The 13,859-nt window shown below is 52.1% G+C and overlaps 37 non-coding genes across 37 annotated transcripts; 19 read left to right on the top strand and 18 right to left on the bottom strand.

Moving 5' to 3' along the window:
- Positions 1–757: 757 nt before the first annotated feature.
- Positions 758–829, top strand: Trnad-guc (transfer RNA aspartic acid (anticodon GUC)). Its single transcript has one exon. It is a non-coding gene; the product is annotated as a tRNA-Asp (tRNA).
- Positions 830–1,043: 214 nt separating this feature from the next.
- Trnam-cau (transfer RNA methionine (anticodon CAU)) lies at positions 1,044–1,115 on the bottom strand. Its single transcript has one exon. It is a non-coding gene; the product is annotated as a tRNA-Met (tRNA).
- A 283-nt stretch (positions 1,116–1,398) lies between these two features.
- On the bottom strand, positions 1,399–1,471 carry Trnar-acg (transfer RNA arginine (anticodon ACG)). The gene has a single exon. It is a non-coding gene; the product is annotated as a tRNA-Arg (tRNA).
- Positions 1,472–1,913: 442 nt separating this feature from the next.
- On the top strand, positions 1,914–2,005 carry Trnai-uau (transfer RNA isoleucine (anticodon UAU)). Its single transcript is given in 2 exon segments — positions 1,914–1,951; positions 1,970–2,005. It is a non-coding gene; the product is annotated as a tRNA-Ile (tRNA).
- Positions 2,006–2,116: 111 nt separating this feature from the next.
- Positions 2,117–2,188, top strand: Trnad-guc (transfer RNA aspartic acid (anticodon GUC)). The gene has a single exon. It is a non-coding gene; the product is annotated as a tRNA-Asp (tRNA).
- A 213-nt stretch (positions 2,189–2,401) lies between these two features.
- On the bottom strand, positions 2,402–2,473 carry Trnam-cau (transfer RNA methionine (anticodon CAU)). The gene has a single exon. It is a non-coding gene; the product is annotated as a tRNA-Met (tRNA).
- Positions 2,474–2,756: 283 nt separating this feature from the next.
- Positions 2,757–2,829, bottom strand: Trnar-acg (transfer RNA arginine (anticodon ACG)). The gene has a single exon. It is a non-coding gene; the product is annotated as a tRNA-Arg (tRNA).
- A 442-nt stretch (positions 2,830–3,271) lies between these two features.
- On the top strand, positions 3,272–3,363 carry Trnai-uau (transfer RNA isoleucine (anticodon UAU)). The gene is given in 2 exon segments: positions 3,272–3,309; positions 3,328–3,363. It is a non-coding gene; the product is annotated as a tRNA-Ile (tRNA).
- A 111-nt stretch (positions 3,364–3,474) lies between these two features.
- Positions 3,475–3,546, top strand: Trnad-guc (transfer RNA aspartic acid (anticodon GUC)). The gene has a single exon. It is a non-coding gene; the product is annotated as a tRNA-Asp (tRNA).
- Positions 3,547–3,759: 213 nt separating this feature from the next.
- Positions 3,760–3,831, bottom strand: Trnam-cau (transfer RNA methionine (anticodon CAU)). The gene has a single exon. It is a non-coding gene; the product is annotated as a tRNA-Met (tRNA).
- A 283-nt stretch (positions 3,832–4,114) lies between these two features.
- Positions 4,115–4,187, bottom strand: Trnar-acg (transfer RNA arginine (anticodon ACG)). The gene has a single exon. It is a non-coding gene; the product is annotated as a tRNA-Arg (tRNA).
- A 442-nt stretch (positions 4,188–4,629) lies between these two features.
- On the top strand, positions 4,630–4,721 carry Trnai-uau (transfer RNA isoleucine (anticodon UAU)). Its single transcript is given in 2 exon segments — positions 4,630–4,667; positions 4,686–4,721. It is a non-coding gene; the product is annotated as a tRNA-Ile (tRNA).
- A 111-nt stretch (positions 4,722–4,832) lies between these two features.
- Trnad-guc (transfer RNA aspartic acid (anticodon GUC)) lies at positions 4,833–4,904 on the top strand. The gene has a single exon. It is a non-coding gene; the product is annotated as a tRNA-Asp (tRNA).
- Positions 4,905–5,472: 568 nt separating this feature from the next.
- On the bottom strand, positions 5,473–5,545 carry Trnar-acg (transfer RNA arginine (anticodon ACG)). Its single transcript has one exon. It is a non-coding gene; the product is annotated as a tRNA-Arg (tRNA).
- A 442-nt stretch (positions 5,546–5,987) lies between these two features.
- Trnai-uau (transfer RNA isoleucine (anticodon UAU)) lies at positions 5,988–6,079 on the top strand. The gene is given in 2 exon segments: positions 5,988–6,025; positions 6,044–6,079. It is a non-coding gene; the product is annotated as a tRNA-Ile (tRNA).
- A 111-nt stretch (positions 6,080–6,190) lies between these two features.
- Positions 6,191–6,262, top strand: Trnad-guc (transfer RNA aspartic acid (anticodon GUC)). Its single transcript has one exon. It is a non-coding gene; the product is annotated as a tRNA-Asp (tRNA).
- Positions 6,263–6,475: 213 nt separating this feature from the next.
- On the bottom strand, positions 6,476–6,547 carry Trnam-cau (transfer RNA methionine (anticodon CAU)). Its single transcript has one exon. It is a non-coding gene; the product is annotated as a tRNA-Met (tRNA).
- Positions 6,548–6,830: 283 nt separating this feature from the next.
- Trnar-acg (transfer RNA arginine (anticodon ACG)) lies at positions 6,831–6,903 on the bottom strand. Its single transcript has one exon. It is a non-coding gene; the product is annotated as a tRNA-Arg (tRNA).
- A 442-nt stretch (positions 6,904–7,345) lies between these two features.
- On the top strand, positions 7,346–7,437 carry Trnai-uau (transfer RNA isoleucine (anticodon UAU)). The gene is given in 2 exon segments: positions 7,346–7,383; positions 7,402–7,437. It is a non-coding gene; the product is annotated as a tRNA-Ile (tRNA).
- A 111-nt stretch (positions 7,438–7,548) lies between these two features.
- Positions 7,549–7,620, top strand: Trnad-guc (transfer RNA aspartic acid (anticodon GUC)). The gene has a single exon. It is a non-coding gene; the product is annotated as a tRNA-Asp (tRNA).
- Positions 7,621–7,833: 213 nt separating this feature from the next.
- On the bottom strand, positions 7,834–7,905 carry Trnam-cau (transfer RNA methionine (anticodon CAU)). Its single transcript has one exon. It is a non-coding gene; the product is annotated as a tRNA-Met (tRNA).
- A 283-nt stretch (positions 7,906–8,188) lies between these two features.
- Trnar-acg (transfer RNA arginine (anticodon ACG)) lies at positions 8,189–8,261 on the bottom strand. Its single transcript has one exon. It is a non-coding gene; the product is annotated as a tRNA-Arg (tRNA).
- A 442-nt stretch (positions 8,262–8,703) lies between these two features.
- Positions 8,704–8,795, top strand: Trnai-uau (transfer RNA isoleucine (anticodon UAU)). The gene is given in 2 exon segments: positions 8,704–8,741; positions 8,760–8,795. It is a non-coding gene; the product is annotated as a tRNA-Ile (tRNA).
- A 111-nt stretch (positions 8,796–8,906) lies between these two features.
- Positions 8,907–8,978, top strand: Trnad-guc (transfer RNA aspartic acid (anticodon GUC)). The gene has a single exon. It is a non-coding gene; the product is annotated as a tRNA-Asp (tRNA).
- A 568-nt stretch (positions 8,979–9,546) lies between these two features.
- On the bottom strand, positions 9,547–9,619 carry Trnar-acg (transfer RNA arginine (anticodon ACG)). Its single transcript has one exon. It is a non-coding gene; the product is annotated as a tRNA-Arg (tRNA).
- Positions 9,620–10,061: 442 nt separating this feature from the next.
- On the top strand, positions 10,062–10,153 carry Trnai-uau (transfer RNA isoleucine (anticodon UAU)). The gene is given in 2 exon segments: positions 10,062–10,099; positions 10,118–10,153. It is a non-coding gene; the product is annotated as a tRNA-Ile (tRNA).
- A 111-nt stretch (positions 10,154–10,264) lies between these two features.
- On the top strand, positions 10,265–10,336 carry Trnad-guc (transfer RNA aspartic acid (anticodon GUC)). The gene has a single exon. It is a non-coding gene; the product is annotated as a tRNA-Asp (tRNA).
- Positions 10,337–10,549: 213 nt separating this feature from the next.
- On the bottom strand, positions 10,550–10,621 carry Trnam-cau (transfer RNA methionine (anticodon CAU)). Its single transcript has one exon. It is a non-coding gene; the product is annotated as a tRNA-Met (tRNA).
- Positions 10,622–10,904: 283 nt separating this feature from the next.
- Positions 10,905–10,977, bottom strand: Trnar-acg (transfer RNA arginine (anticodon ACG)). Its single transcript has one exon. It is a non-coding gene; the product is annotated as a tRNA-Arg (tRNA).
- A 435-nt stretch (positions 10,978–11,412) lies between these two features.
- Positions 11,413–11,504, top strand: Trnai-uau (transfer RNA isoleucine (anticodon UAU)). The gene is given in 2 exon segments: positions 11,413–11,450; positions 11,469–11,504. It is a non-coding gene; the product is annotated as a tRNA-Ile (tRNA).
- Positions 11,505–11,615: 111 nt separating this feature from the next.
- On the top strand, positions 11,616–11,687 carry Trnad-guc (transfer RNA aspartic acid (anticodon GUC)). Its single transcript has one exon. It is a non-coding gene; the product is annotated as a tRNA-Asp (tRNA).
- Positions 11,688–11,900: 213 nt separating this feature from the next.
- Trnam-cau (transfer RNA methionine (anticodon CAU)) lies at positions 11,901–11,972 on the bottom strand. The gene has a single exon. It is a non-coding gene; the product is annotated as a tRNA-Met (tRNA).
- A 283-nt stretch (positions 11,973–12,255) lies between these two features.
- On the bottom strand, positions 12,256–12,328 carry Trnar-acg (transfer RNA arginine (anticodon ACG)). Its single transcript has one exon. It is a non-coding gene; the product is annotated as a tRNA-Arg (tRNA).
- A 442-nt stretch (positions 12,329–12,770) lies between these two features.
- Trnai-uau (transfer RNA isoleucine (anticodon UAU)) lies at positions 12,771–12,862 on the top strand. The gene is given in 2 exon segments: positions 12,771–12,808; positions 12,827–12,862. It is a non-coding gene; the product is annotated as a tRNA-Ile (tRNA).
- A 111-nt stretch (positions 12,863–12,973) lies between these two features.
- Trnad-guc (transfer RNA aspartic acid (anticodon GUC)) lies at positions 12,974–13,045 on the top strand. The gene has a single exon. It is a non-coding gene; the product is annotated as a tRNA-Asp (tRNA).
- A 213-nt stretch (positions 13,046–13,258) lies between these two features.
- Positions 13,259–13,330, bottom strand: Trnam-cau (transfer RNA methionine (anticodon CAU)). The gene has a single exon. It is a non-coding gene; the product is annotated as a tRNA-Met (tRNA).
- Positions 13,331–13,613: 283 nt separating this feature from the next.
- Positions 13,614–13,686, bottom strand: Trnar-acg (transfer RNA arginine (anticodon ACG)). Its single transcript has one exon. It is a non-coding gene; the product is annotated as a tRNA-Arg (tRNA).
- Between the last annotated feature and the right edge of the window lie 173 nt (positions 13,687–13,859).

Below are 13,859 nucleotides of genomic sequence, written 5' to 3'. Positions count from 1 at the left end.
TTATGAGGACTTCCCAGCTTTGTATTAAACCTGAAGATTTCCTGTATCCGGATTCAGTGCCGTACCCGAACACCAAACGGAACTCTGTCAATTGGTTGAAGGGTCATTATGTTCATTATTTACAGACGCAAGAACCCAAGAGTGAGGCGGCGTTCTGTCTTTACCTGGCATTACAGATTCACATACTTTCACAGACGAGACATTACAGGAAACGATATGCGAATTTTTTAGAAGTCGTTCTTCGATGAAAGAAGTATTTTTTTCTTTCCTTCATTCTACATTGCTTTGTTTTTTCTCTTTTCTTCTTCAAATGTCACAGTGACGTATACTGAACAGTGTTACGACAAGGACTATTTTATTTTCTTCTGTTTTTTCTAGCGGACCAGAGTTCCTTTTTCATTTTCTATTAAAAAAAAAAAAAAAAAAAAAAATATATATTCTACTTTGTCACCATTGCGGGACTATGCAATAGGTTTAGAAGTATCTTTGGTTTGGAAATCGGAATAGTTCAGAAGAATAAGTAAAAAAAAAAAAAAAAAAAAAAAAAAAAAAAAAAAAAAGTGGCGCAATTGGTTAGCGCACGGTACTTATAAGGCAGTAGCCGTGAGCAATGCCGGGGTTGTGAGTTCGAGCCTCACCTGGGGCATACTTTTATTTCGTAGCAGCTGACTCTGGAAGCATCGGGACGCTAGATTTTAGATGTATCACGTACTTGAGAAGCAGAAATGTGCGTGCATTGTATAGACCGCCTGCGTGTTCCTCGGTAGTATAGTGGTTAGTATCCCCGCCTGTCACGCGGGAGACCGGGGTTCGATTCCCCGCCGGGGAGGTGCGATTTTTATATCGCGAGAAAGCGTTACCCTTGTGATCAAGGAATGTAATTGCTAAAAAATCGTAAGAAGGTCTGCGTCTTAGGAAGTGTTTCTCGTATTCTTCACACGACGTCATCGTTTCACAACTCACAGGGTTTACTGACGACGCTGAATCAGCGCACCCCAAGCTTAATGATCGAGCTCGAAGCACCAACGAAAAAGAATAATTTTTAGCAGAGCGTGGTTTCGATCCACGGACCTCTGGGTTATGGGCCCAGCACGCTTCCACTGCGCCACTCTGCTGCGTGCAGCAGTCCGTCCTTTTCGGTGCGTGGCATTGGACACTTGGAAAGCGTTGTGTGCATCGGTTTCACGCGCCTACCGTTTAATTAACTGCGTATCATCTCTCAGCTTGACTTGTCTCGACTTTGCTCGACTGACGCTACGCTGACGCTTGCACGAAGCGATATTTACCACGATCGTCTCGAGATGCAGCTGCGAGATGCTCAGGATTAACATTGCACTCCACGAAGGTGGAGACATTCGAATGCATTGCCTAGCTACGCCCCCGCAACTAACAAAATGCCGACCCTGCCAGGATTCGAACCTGGAATCTTCTGATCCGTAGTCAGACGCGTTATCCGTTGCGCCACAGGGCCACTGTTCGCGGTGTAAGCCACGGGGCGGGTGCACATCGCAAAGCAACGTGTTCTCCGTGGCTCGGCAATTGCGTGTCGTCCACTGACAACGGCGGCGCGGCCACTCTGGTCTTCCGCACTCTGCAGGGAGCTGCTAAGGAAGGCATCTCTCCTCCAGCTCCTCGGCCACGGTGCGCCTGCACAGCCTAGAGCTTGCCATACATCTGCCCCCGCTGTTGGACAGGTAGCAGAATGCAAGGCGCCCGTTTTTCTGCATTTTTTCGGTGATGACAAGCGGTTGATATGCCTGTAAGTGTAGCATATGAAACAAGAATCGTATGAAGCATTCGTAGACAGGTGCTGAAGTGGCAGTATGGCCGTAGGTGATGATCGTATGATGGGTCTGTAGCCACAACAGCTTGGCAGCAAAGTGAATACCGCTAACTGAAACCATTCCGCTGTAGCCCCAGTGGCGCAATTGGTTAGCGCACGGTACTTATAAGGCAGTAGCCGTGAGCAATGCCGGGGTTGTGAGTTCGAGCCTCACCTGGGGCATACTTTTATTTCGTAGCAGCTGACTCTGGAAGCATCGGGACGCTAGATTTTAGATGTATCACGTACTTGAGAAGCAGAAATGTGCGTGCATTGTATAGACCGCCTGCGTGTTCCTCGGTAGTATAGTGGTTAGTATCCCCGCCTGTCACGCGGGAGACCGGGGTTCGATTCCCCGCCGGGGAGGTGCGATTTTTATATCGCGAGAAAGCATTACCCTTGTGATCAAGGAATGTAATTGCTAAAAAATCGTAAGAAGGTCTGCGTCTTAGGAAGTGTTTCTCGTATTCTTCACACGACGTCATCGTTTCACAACTCACAGGGTTTACTGACGACGCTGAATCAGCGCACCCCAAGCTTAATGATCGAGCTCGAAGCACCAACGAAAAAGAATAATTTTAGCACAGCGTGGTTTCGATCCACGGACCTCTGGGTTATGGGCCCAGCACGCTTCCACTGCGCCACTCTGCTGCGTGCAGCAGTCCGTCCTTTTCGGTGCGTGGCATTGGACACTTGGAAAGCGTTGTGTGCATCGGTTTCACGCGCCTACCGTTTAATTAACTGCGTATCATCTCTCAGCTTGACTTGTCTCGACTTTGCTCGACTGACGCTACGCTGACGCTTGCACGAAGCGATATTTACCACGATCGTCTCTAGATGCAGCTGCGAGATGCTCAGGATTAACATTGCACTCCACGAAGGTGGAGACATTCGAATGCATTGCCTAGCTACGCCCCCGCAACTAACAAAGTGCCGACCCTGCCAGGATTCGAACCTGGAATCTTCTGATCCGTAGTCAGACGCGTTATCCGTTGCGCCACAGGGCCACTGTTCGCGGTGTAAGCCACGGGGCGGGTGCACATCGCAAAGCAACGTGTTCTCCGTGGCTCGGCAATTGCGTGTCGTCCACTGACAACGGCGGCGCGGCCACTCTGGTCTTCCGCACTCTGCAGGGAGCTGCTAAGGAAGGCATCTCTCCTCCAGCTCCTCGGCCACGGTGCGCCTGCACAGCCTAGAGCTTGCCATACATCTGCCCCCGCTGTTGGACAGGTAGCAGAATGCAAGGCGCCCGTTTTTCTGCATTTTTTCGGTGATGACAAGCGGTTGATATGCCTGTAAGTGTAGCATATGAAACAAGAATCGTATGAAGCATTCGTAGACAGGTGCTGAAGTGGCAGTATGGCCGTAGGTGATGATCGTATGATGGGTCTGTAGCCACAACAGCTTGGCAGCAAAGTGAATACCGCTAACTGAAACCATTCCGCTGTAGCCCCAGTGGCGCAATTGGTTAGCGCACGGTACTTATAAGGCAGTAGCCGTGAGCAATGCCGGGGTTGTGAGTTCGAGCCTCACCTGGGGCATACTTTTATTTCGTAGCAGCTGACTCTGGAAGCATCGGGACGCTAGATTTTAGATGTATCACGTACTTGAGAAGCAGAAATGTGCGTGCATTGTATAGACCGCCTGCGTGTTCCTCGGTAGTATAGTGGTTAGTATCCCCGCCTGTCACGCGGGAGACCGGGGTTCGATTCCCCGCCGGGGAGGTGCGATTTTTATATCGCGAGAAAGCATTACCCTTGTGATCAAGGAATGTAATTGCTAAAAAATCGTAAGAAGGTCTGCGTCTTAGGAAGTGTTTCTCGTATTCTTCACACGACGTCATCGTTTCACAACTCACAGGGTTTACTGACGACGCTGAATCAGCGCACCCCAAGCTTAATGATCGAGCTCGAAGCACCAACGAAAAAGAATAATTTTAGCACAGCGTGGTTTCGATCCACGGACCTCTGGGTTATGGGCCCAGCACGCTTCCACTGCGCCACTCTGCTGCGTGCAGCAGTCCGTCCTTTTCGGTGCGTGGCATTGGACACTTGGAAAGCGTTGTGTGCATCGGTTTCACGCGCCTACCGTTTAATTAACTGCGTATCATCTCTCAGCTTGACTTGTCTCGACTTTGCTCGACTGACGCTACGCTGACGCTTGCACGAAGCGATATTTACCACGATCGTCTCTAGATGCAGCTCCGAGATGCTCAGGATTAACATTGCACTCCACGAAGGTGGAGACATTCGAATGCATTGCCTAGCTACGCCCCCGCAACTAACAAAGTGCCGACCCTGCCAGGATTCGAACCTGGAATCTTCTGATCCGTAGTCAGACGCGTTATCCGTTGCGCCACAGGGCCACTGTTCGCGGTGTAAGCCACGGGGCGGGTGCACATCGCAAAGCAACGTGTTCTCCGTGGCTCGGCAATTGCGTGTCGTCCACTGACAACGGCGGCGCGGCCACTCTGGTCTTCCGCACTCTGCAGGGAGCTGCTAAGGAAGGCATCTCTCCTCCAGCTCCTCGGCCACGGTGCGCCTGCACAGCCTAGAGCTTGCCATACATCTGCCCCCGCTGTTGGACAGGTAGCAGAATGCAAGGCGCCCGTTTTTCTGCATTTTTTCGGTGATGACAAGCGGTTGATATGCCTGTAAGTGTAGCATATGAAACAAGAATCGTATGAAGCATTCGTAGACAGGTGCTGAAGTGGCAGTATGGCCGTAGGTGATGATCGTATGATGGGTCTGTAGCCACAACAGCTTGGCAGCAAAGTGAATACCGCTAACTGAAACCATTCCGCTGTAGCCCCAGTGGCGCAATTGGTTAGCGCACGGTACTTATAAGGCAGTAGCCGTGAGCAATGCCGGGGTTGTGAGTTCGAGCCTCACCTGGGGCATACTTTTATTTCGTAGCAGCTGACTCTGGAAGCATCGGGACGCTAGATTTTAGATGTATCACGTACTTGAGAAGCAGAAATGTGCGTGCATTGTATAGACCGCCTGCGTGTTCCTCGGTAGTATAGTGGTTAGTATCCCCGCCTGTCACGCGGGAGACCGGGGTTCGATTCCCCGCCGGGGAGGTGCGATTTTTATATCGCGAGAAAGCATTACCCTTGTGATCAAGGAATGTAATTGCTAAAAAATCGTAAGAAGGTCTGCGTCTTAGGAAGTGTTTCTCGTATTCTTCACACGACGTCATCGTTTCACAACTCACAGGGTTTACTGACGACGCTGAATCAGCGCACCCCAAGCTTAATGATCGAGCTCGAAGCACCAACGAAAAAGAATAATTTTAGCAGAGCGCGGTTTCGATCCACGGACCTCTGGGTTATGGGGCCAGCACGCTTCCACTGCGCCACTCTGCTGCGTGCAGCAGTCCGTCCTTTTCGGTGCGTGGCATTGGACACTTGGAAAGCGTTGTGTGCATCGGTTTCACGCGCCTACCGTTTAATTAACTGCGTATCATCTCTCAGCTTGACTTGTCTCGACTTTGCTCGACTGACGCTACGCTGACGCTTGCACGAAGCGATATTTACCACGATCGTCTCGAGATGCAGCTGCGAGATGCTCAGGATTAACATTGCACTCCACGAAGGTGGAGACATTCGAATGCATTGCCTAGCTACGCCCCCGCAACTAACAAAATGCCGACCCTGCCAGGATTCGAACCTGGAATCTTCTGATCCGTAGTCAGACGCGTTATCCGTTGCGCCACAGGGCCACTGTTCGCGGTGTAAGCCACGGGGCGGGTGCACATCGCAAAGCAACGTGTTCTCCGTGGCTCGGCAATTGCGTGTCGTCCACTGACAACGGCGGCGCGGCCACTCTGGTCTTCCGCACTCTGCAGGGAGCTGCTAAGGAAGGCATCTCTCCTCCAGCTCCTCGGCCACGGTGCGCCTGCACAGCCTAGAGCTTGCCATACATCTGCCCCCGCTGTTGGACAGGTAGCAGAATGCAAGGCGCCCGTTTTTCTGCATTTTTTCGGTGATGACAAGCGGTTGATATGCCTGTAAGTGTAGCATATGAAACAAGAATCGTATGAAGCATTCGTAGACAGGTGCTGAAGTGGCAGTATGGCCGTAGGTGATGATCGTATGATGGGTCTGTAGCCACAACAGCTTGGCAGCAAAGTGAATACCGCTAACTGAAACCATTCCGCTGTAGCCCCAGTGGCGCAATTGGTTAGCGCACGGTACTTATAAGGCAGTAGCCGTGAGCAATGCCGGGGTTGTGAGTTCGAGCCTCACCTGGGGCATACTTTTATTTCGTAGCAGCTGACTCTGGAAGCATCGGGACGCTAGATTTTAGATGTATCACGTACTTGAGAAGCAGAAATGTGCGTGCATTGTATAGACCGCCTGCGTGTTCCTCGGTAGTATAGTGGTTAGTATCCCCGCCTGTCACGCGGGAGACCGGGGTTCGATTCCCCGCCGGGGAGGTGCGATTTTTATATCGCGAGAAAGCATTACCCTTGTGATCAAGGAATGTAATTGCTAAAAAATCGTAAGAAGGTCTGCGTCTTAGGAAGTGTTTCTCGTATTCTTCACACGACGTCATCGTTTCACAACTCACAGGGTTTACTGACGACGCTGAATCAGCGCACCCCAAGCTTAATGATCGAGCTCGAAGCACCAACGAAAAAGAATAATTTTAGCAGAGCGTGGTTTCGATCCACGGACCTCTGGGTTATGGGCCCAGCACGCTTCCACTGCGCCACTCTGCTGCGTGCAGCAGTCCGTCCTTTTCGGTGCGTGGCATTGGACACTTGGAAAGCGTTGTGTGCATCGGTTTCACGCGCCTACCGTTTAATTAACTGCGTATCATCTCTCAGCTTGACTTGTCTCGACTTTGCTCGACTGACGCTACGCTGACGCTTGCACGAAGCGATATTTACCACGATCGTCTCGAGATGCAGCTGCGAGATGCTCAGGATTAACATTGCACTCCACGAAGGTGGAGACATTCGAATGCATTGCCTAGCTACGCCCCCGCAACTAACAAAATGCCGACCCTGCCAGGATTCGAACCTGGAATCTTCTGATCCGTAGTCAGACGCGTTATCCGTTGCGCCACAGGGCCACTGTTCGCGGTGTAAGCCACGGGGCGGGTGCACATCGCAAAGCAACGTGTTCTCCGTGGCTCGGCAATTGCGTGTCGTCCACTGACAACGGCGGCGCGGCCACTCTGGTCTTCCGCACTCTGCAGGGAGCTGCTAAGGAAGGCATCTCTCCTCCAGCTCCTCGGCCACGGTGCGCCTGCACAGCCTAGAGCTTGCCATACATCTGCCCCCGCTGTTGGACAGGTAGCAGAATGCAAGGCGCCCGTTTTTCTGCATTTTTTCGGTGATGACAAGCGGTTGATATGCCTGTAAGTGTAGCATATGAAACAAGAATCGTATGAAGCATTCGTAGACAGGTGCTGAAGTGGCAGTATGGCCGTAGGTGATGATCGTATGCTGGGTCTGTAGCCACAACAGCTTGGCAGCAAAGTGAATACCGTTAACTGAAACCATTCCGCCGTAGCCCCAGTGGCGCAATTGGTTAGCGCACGGTACTTATAAGGCAGTAGCCGTGAGCAATGCCGGGGTTGTGAGTTCGAGCCTCACCTGGGGCATACTTTTATTTCGTAGCAGCTGACTCTGGAAGCATCGGGACGCTAGATTTTAGATGTATCACGTACTTGAGAAGCAGAAATGTGCGTGCATTGTATAGACCGCCTGCGTGTTCCTCGGTAGTATAGTGGTTAGTATCCCCGCCTGTCACGCGGGAGACCGGGGTTCGATTCCCCGCCGGGGAGGTGCGATTTTTATATCGCGAGAAAGCATTACCCTTGTGATCAAGGAATGTAATTGCTAAAAAATCGTAAGAAGGTCTGCGTCTTAGGAAGTGTTTCTCGTATTCTTCACACGACGTCATCGTTTCACAACTCACAGGGTTTACTGACGACGCTGAATCAGCGCACCCCAAGCTTAATGATCGAGCTCGAAGCACCAACGAAAAAGAATAATTTTAGCAGAGCGTGGTTTCGATCCACGGACCTCTGGGTTATGGGCCCAGCACGCTTCCACTGCGCCACTCTGCTGCGTGCAGCAGTCCGTCCTTTTCGGTGCGTGGCATTGGACACTTGGAAAGCGTTGTGTGCATCGGTTTCACGCGCCTACCGTTTAATTAACTGCGTATCATCTCTCAGCTTGACTTGTCTCGACTTTGCTCGACTGACGCTACGCTGACGCTTGCACGAAGCGATATTTACCACGATCGTCTCGAGATGCAGCTGCGAGATGCTCAGGATTAACATTGCACTCCACGAAGGTGGAGACATTCGAATGCATTGCCTAGCTACGCCCCCGCAACTAACAAAATGCCGACCCTGCCAGGATTCGAACCTGGAATCTTCTGATCCGTAGTCAGACGCGTTATCCGTTGCGCCACAGGGCCACTGTTCGCGGTGTAAGCCACGGGGCGGGTGCACATCGCAAAGCAACGTGTTCTCCGTGGCTCGGCAATTGCGTGTCGTCCACTGACAACGGCGGCGCGGCCACTCTGGTCTTCCGCACTCTGCAGGGAGCTGCTAAGGAAGGCATCTCTCCTCCAGCTCCTCGGCCACGGTGCGCCTGCACAGCCTAGAGCTTGCCATACATCTGCCCCCGCTGTTGGACAGGTAGCAGAATGCAAGGCGCCCGTTTTTCTGCATTTTTTCGGTGATGACAAGCGGTTGATATGCCTGTAAGTGTAGCATATGAAACAAGAATCGTATGAAGCATTCGTAGACAGGTGCTGAAGTGGCAGTATGGCCGTAGGTGATGATCGTATGATGGGTCTGTAGCCACAACAGCTTGGCAGCAAAGTGAATACCGCTAACTGAAACCATTCCGCTGTAGCCCCAGTGGCGCAATTGGTTAGCGCACGGTACTTATAAGGCAGTAGCCGTGAGCAATGCCGGGGTTGTGAGTTCGAGCCTCACCTGGGGCATACTTTTATTTCGTAGCAGCTGACTCTGGAAGCATCGGGACGCTAGATTTTAGATGTATCACGTACTTGAGAAGCAGAAATGTGCGTGCATTGTATAGACCGCCTGCGTGTTCCTCGGTAGTATAGTGGTTAGTATCCCCGCCTGTCACGCGGGAGACCGGGGTTCGATTCCCCGCCGGGGAGGTGCGATTTTTATATCGCGAGAAAGCATTACCCTTGTGATCAAGGAATGTAATTGCTAAAAAATCGTAAGAAGGTCTGCGTCTTAGGAAGTGTTTCTCGTATTCTTCACACGACGTCATCGTTTCACAACTCACAGGGTTTACTGACGACGCTGAATCAGCGCACCCCAAGCTTAATGATCGAGCTCGAAGCACCAACGAAAAAGAATAATTTTAGCAGAGCGTGGTTTCGATCCACGGACCTCTGGGTTATGCGCCCAGCACGCTTCCACTGCGCCACTCTGCAGCGTGCAGCAGTTCGTCCTTTTCGGTGCGTGGCATTGGACACTTGGAAAGCGTTGTGTGCATCGGTTTCACGCGCCTACCGTTTAATTAACTGCGTATCATCTCTCAGCTTGACTTGTCTCGACTTTGCTCGACTGACGCTACGCTGACGCTTGCACGAAGCGATATTTACCACGATCGTCTCGAGATGCAGCTGCGAGATGCTCAGGATTAACATTGCACTCCACGAAGGTGGAGACATTCGAATGCATTGCCTAGCTACGCCCCCGCAACTAACAAAATGCCGACCCTGCCAGGATTCGAACCTGGAATCTTCTGATCCGTAGTCAGACGCGTTATCCGTTGCGCCACAGGGCCACTGTTCGCGGTGTAAGCCACGGGGCGGGTGCACATCGCAAAGCAACGTGTTCTCCGTGGCTCGGCAATTGCGTGTCGTCCACTGACAACGGCGGCGCGGCCACTCTGGTCTTTCGCACTCTGCAGGGAGCTGCTAAGGAAGGCATCTCTCCTCCAGCTCCTCGGCCACGGTGCGCCTGCACAGCCTAGAGCTTGCCATACATCTGCCCCCGCTGTTGGACAGGTAGCAGAATGCAAGGCGCCCGTTTTTCTGCATTTTTTCGGTGATGACAAGCGGTTGATATGCCTGTAAGTGTAGCATATGAAACAAGAATCGTATGAAGCATTCGTAGACAGGTGCTGAAGTGGCAGTATGGCCGTAGGTGATGATCGTATGATGGGTCTGTAGCCACAACAGCTTGGCAGCAAAGTGAATACCGCTAACTGAAACCATTCCGCTGTAGCCCCAGTGGCGCAATTGGTTAGCGCACGGTACTTATAAGGCAGTAGCCGTGAGCAATGCCGGGGTTGTGAGTTCGAGCCTCACCTGGGGCATACTTTTATTTCGTAGCAGCTGACTCTGGAAGCATCGGGACGCTAGATTTTAGATGTATCACGTACTTGAGAAGCAGAAATGTGCGTGCATTGTATAGACCGCCTGCGTGTTCCTCGGTAGTATAGTGGTTAGTATCCCCGCCTGTCACGCGGGAGACCGGGGTTCGATTCCCCGCCGGGGAGGTGCGATTTTTATATCGCGAGAAAGCATTACCCTTGTGATCAAGGAATGTAATTGCTAAAAGATCGTAAGAAGGTCTGCGTCTTAGGAAGTGTTTCTCGTATTCTTCACACGACGTCATCGTTTCACAACTCACAGAGTTTACTGACGACGCTGAATCAGCGCACCCCAAGCTTAATGATCGAGCTCGAAGCACCAACGAAAAAGAATAATTTTAGCAGAGCGTGGTTTCGATCCACGGACCTCTGGGTTATGGGCCCAGCACGCTTCCACTGCGCCACTCTGCTGCGTGCAGCAGTCCGTCCTTTTCGGTGCGTGGCATTGGACACTTGGAAAGCGTTGTGTGCATCGGTTTCACGCGCCTACCGTTTAATTAACTGCGTATCATCTCTCAGCTTGACTTGTCTCGACTTTGCTCGACTGACGCTACGCTGACGCTTGCACGAAGCGATATTTACCACGATCGTCTCGAGATGCAGCTGCGAGATGCTCAGGATTAACATTGCACTCCACGAAGGTGGAGACATTCGAATGCATTGCCTAGCTACGCCCCCGCAACTAACAAAATGCCGACCCTGCCAGGATTCGAACCTGGAATCTTCTGATCCGTAGTCAGACGCGTTATCCGTTGCGCCACAGGGCCACTGTTCGCGGTGTAAGCCACGGGGCGGGTGCAAAGCAACGTGTTCTCCGTGGTTCGGCAATTGCGTGTCGTCCACTGACAACGGCGGCGCGGCCACTCTGGTCTTCCGCACTCTGCAGGGAGCTGCTAAGGAAGGCATCTCTCCTCCAGCTCCTCGGCCACGGTGCGCCTGCACAGCCTAGAGCTTGCCATACATCTGCCCCCGCTGTTGGACAGGTAGCAGAATGCAAGGCGCCCGTTTTTCTGCATTTTTTCGGTGATGACAAGCGGTTGATATGCCTGTAAGTGTAGCATATGAAACAAGAATCGTATGAAGCATTCGTAGACAGGTGCTGAAGTGGCAGTATGGCCGTAGGTGATGATCGTATGATGGGTCTGTAGCCACAACAGCTTGGCAGCAAAGTGAATACCGCTAACTGAAACCATTCCGCTGTAGCCCCAGTGGCGCAATTGGTTAGCGCACGGTACTTATAAGGCAGTAGCCGTGAGCAATGCCGGGGTTGTGAGTTCGAGCCTCACCTGGGGCATACTTTTATTTCGTAGCAGCTGACTCTGGAAGCATCGGGACGCTAGATTTTAGATGTATCACGTACTTGAGAAGCAGAAATGTGCGTGCATTGTATAGACCGCCTGCGTGTTCCTCGGTAGTATAGTGGTTAGTATCCCCGCCTGTCACGCGGGAGACCGGGGTTCGATTCCCCGCCGGGGAGGTGCGATTTTTATATCGCGAGAAAGCATTACCCTTGTGATCAAGGAATGTAATTGCTAAAAAATCGTAAGAAGGTCTGCGTCTTAGGAAGTGTTTCTCGTATTCTTCACACGACGTCATCGTTTCACAACTCACAGGGTTTACTGACGACGCTGAATCAGCGCACCCCAAGCTTAATGATCGAGCTCGAAGCACCAACGAAAAAGAATAATTTTAGCAGAGCGTGGTTTCGATCCACGGACCTCTGGGTTATGGGCCCAGCACGCTTCCACTGCGCCACTCTGCTGCGTGCAGCAGTCCGTCCTTTTCGGTGCGTGGCATTGGACACTTGGAAAGCGTTGTGTGCATCGGTTTCACGCGCCTACCGTTTAATTAACTGCGTATCATCTCTCAGCTTGACTTGTCTCGACTTTGCTCGACTGACGCTACGCTGACGCTTGCACGAAGCGATATTTACCACGATCGTCTCGAGATGCAGCTGCGAGATGCTCAGGATTAACATTGCACTCCACGAAGGTGGAGACATTCGAATGCATTGCCTAGCTACGCCCCCGCAACTAACAAAATGCCGACCCTGCCAGGATTCGAACCTGGAATCTTCTGATCCGTAGTCAGACGCGTTATCCGTTGCGCCACTGGGCCACTGTTCGCGGTGTAAGCCACGGGGCGGGTGCACATCGCAAAGCAACGTGTTCTCCGTGGCTCGGCAATTGCGTGTCGTCCACTGACAACGGCGGCGCGGCCACTCTGGTCTTCCGCACTCTGCAGGGAGCTGCTAAGGAAGGCATCTCTCCTCCAGCTCCTCGGCCACGGTGCGCCTGCACAGCCTAGAGCTTGCCATACATCTGCCCCCGCTGTTGGACAGGTAGCAGAATGCAAGGCGCCCGTTTTTCTGCATTTTTTCGGTGATGACAAGCGGTTGATATGCCTGTAAGTGTAGCATATGAAACAAGAATCGTATGAAGCATTCGTAGACAGGTGCTGAAGTGGCAGTATGGCCGTAGGTGATGATCGTATGATGGGTCTGTAGCCACAACAGCTTGGCAGCAAAGTGAATACCGCTAACTGAAACCATTCCGCTGTAGCCCCAGTGGCGCAATTGGTTAGCGCACGGTACTTATAAGGCAGTAGCCGTGAGCAATGCCGGGGTTGTGAGTTCGAGCCTCACCTGGGGCATACTTTTATTTCGTAGCAGCTGACTCTGGAAGCATCGGGACGCTAGATTTTAGATGTATCACGTACTTGAGAAGCAGAAATGTGCGTGCATTGTATAGACCGCCTGCGTGTTCCTCGGTAGTATAGTGGTTAGTATCCCCGCCTGTCACGCGGGAGACCGGGGTTCGATTCCCCGCCGGGGAGGTGCGATTTTTATATCGCGAGAAAGCATTACCCTTGTGATCAAGGAATGTAATTGCTAAAAGATCGTAAGAAGGTCTGCGTCTTAGGAAGTGTTTCTCGTATTCTTCACACGACGTCATCGTTTCACAACTCACAGGGTTTACTGACGACGCTGAATCAGCGCACCCCAAGCTTAATGATCGAGCTCGAAGCACCAACGAAAAAGAATAATTTTAGCAGAGCGTGGTTTCGATCCACGGACCTCTGGGTTATGGGCCCAGCACGCTTCCACTGCGCCACTCTGCTGCGTGCAGCAGTCCGTCCTTTTCGGTGCGTGGCATTGGACACTTGGAAAGCGTTGTGTGCATCGGTTTCACGCGCCTACCGTTTAATTAACTGCGTATCATCTCTCAGCTTGACTTGTCTCGACTTTGCTCGACTGACGCTACGCTGACGCTTGCACGAAGCGATATTTACCACGATCGTCTCGAGATGCAGCTGCGAGATGCTCAGGATTAACATTGCACTCCACGAAGGTGGAGACATTCGAATGCATTGCCTAGCTACGCCCCCGCAACTAACAAAATGCCGACCCTGCCAGGATTCGAACCTGGAATCTTCTGATCCGTAGTCAGACGCGTTATCCGTTGCGCCACAGGGCCACTGTTCGCGGTGTAAGCCACGGGGCGGGTGCACATCGCAAAGCAACGTGTTCTCCGTGGCTCGGCAATTGCGTGTCGTCCACTGACAACGGCGGCGCGGCCACTCTGGTCTTCCGCACTCTGCAGGGAGCTGCTAAGGAAGGCATCTCTCCTCCAGCTCCTCGGCCACGGTG

Source organism: Schistocerca gregaria, chromosome 8 (assembly GCF_023897955.1).
Source record: "Schistocerca gregaria isolate iqSchGreg1 chromosome 8, iqSchGreg1.2, whole genome shotgun sequence".
Classification (NCBI taxonomy): Eukaryota; Metazoa; Arthropoda; class Insecta; order Orthoptera; family Acrididae; genus Schistocerca; species Schistocerca gregaria.
The sequence above is the reverse complement of the archived record's forward strand: the minus strand, read 5'-3'. Positions and strand labels throughout refer to the sequence as shown.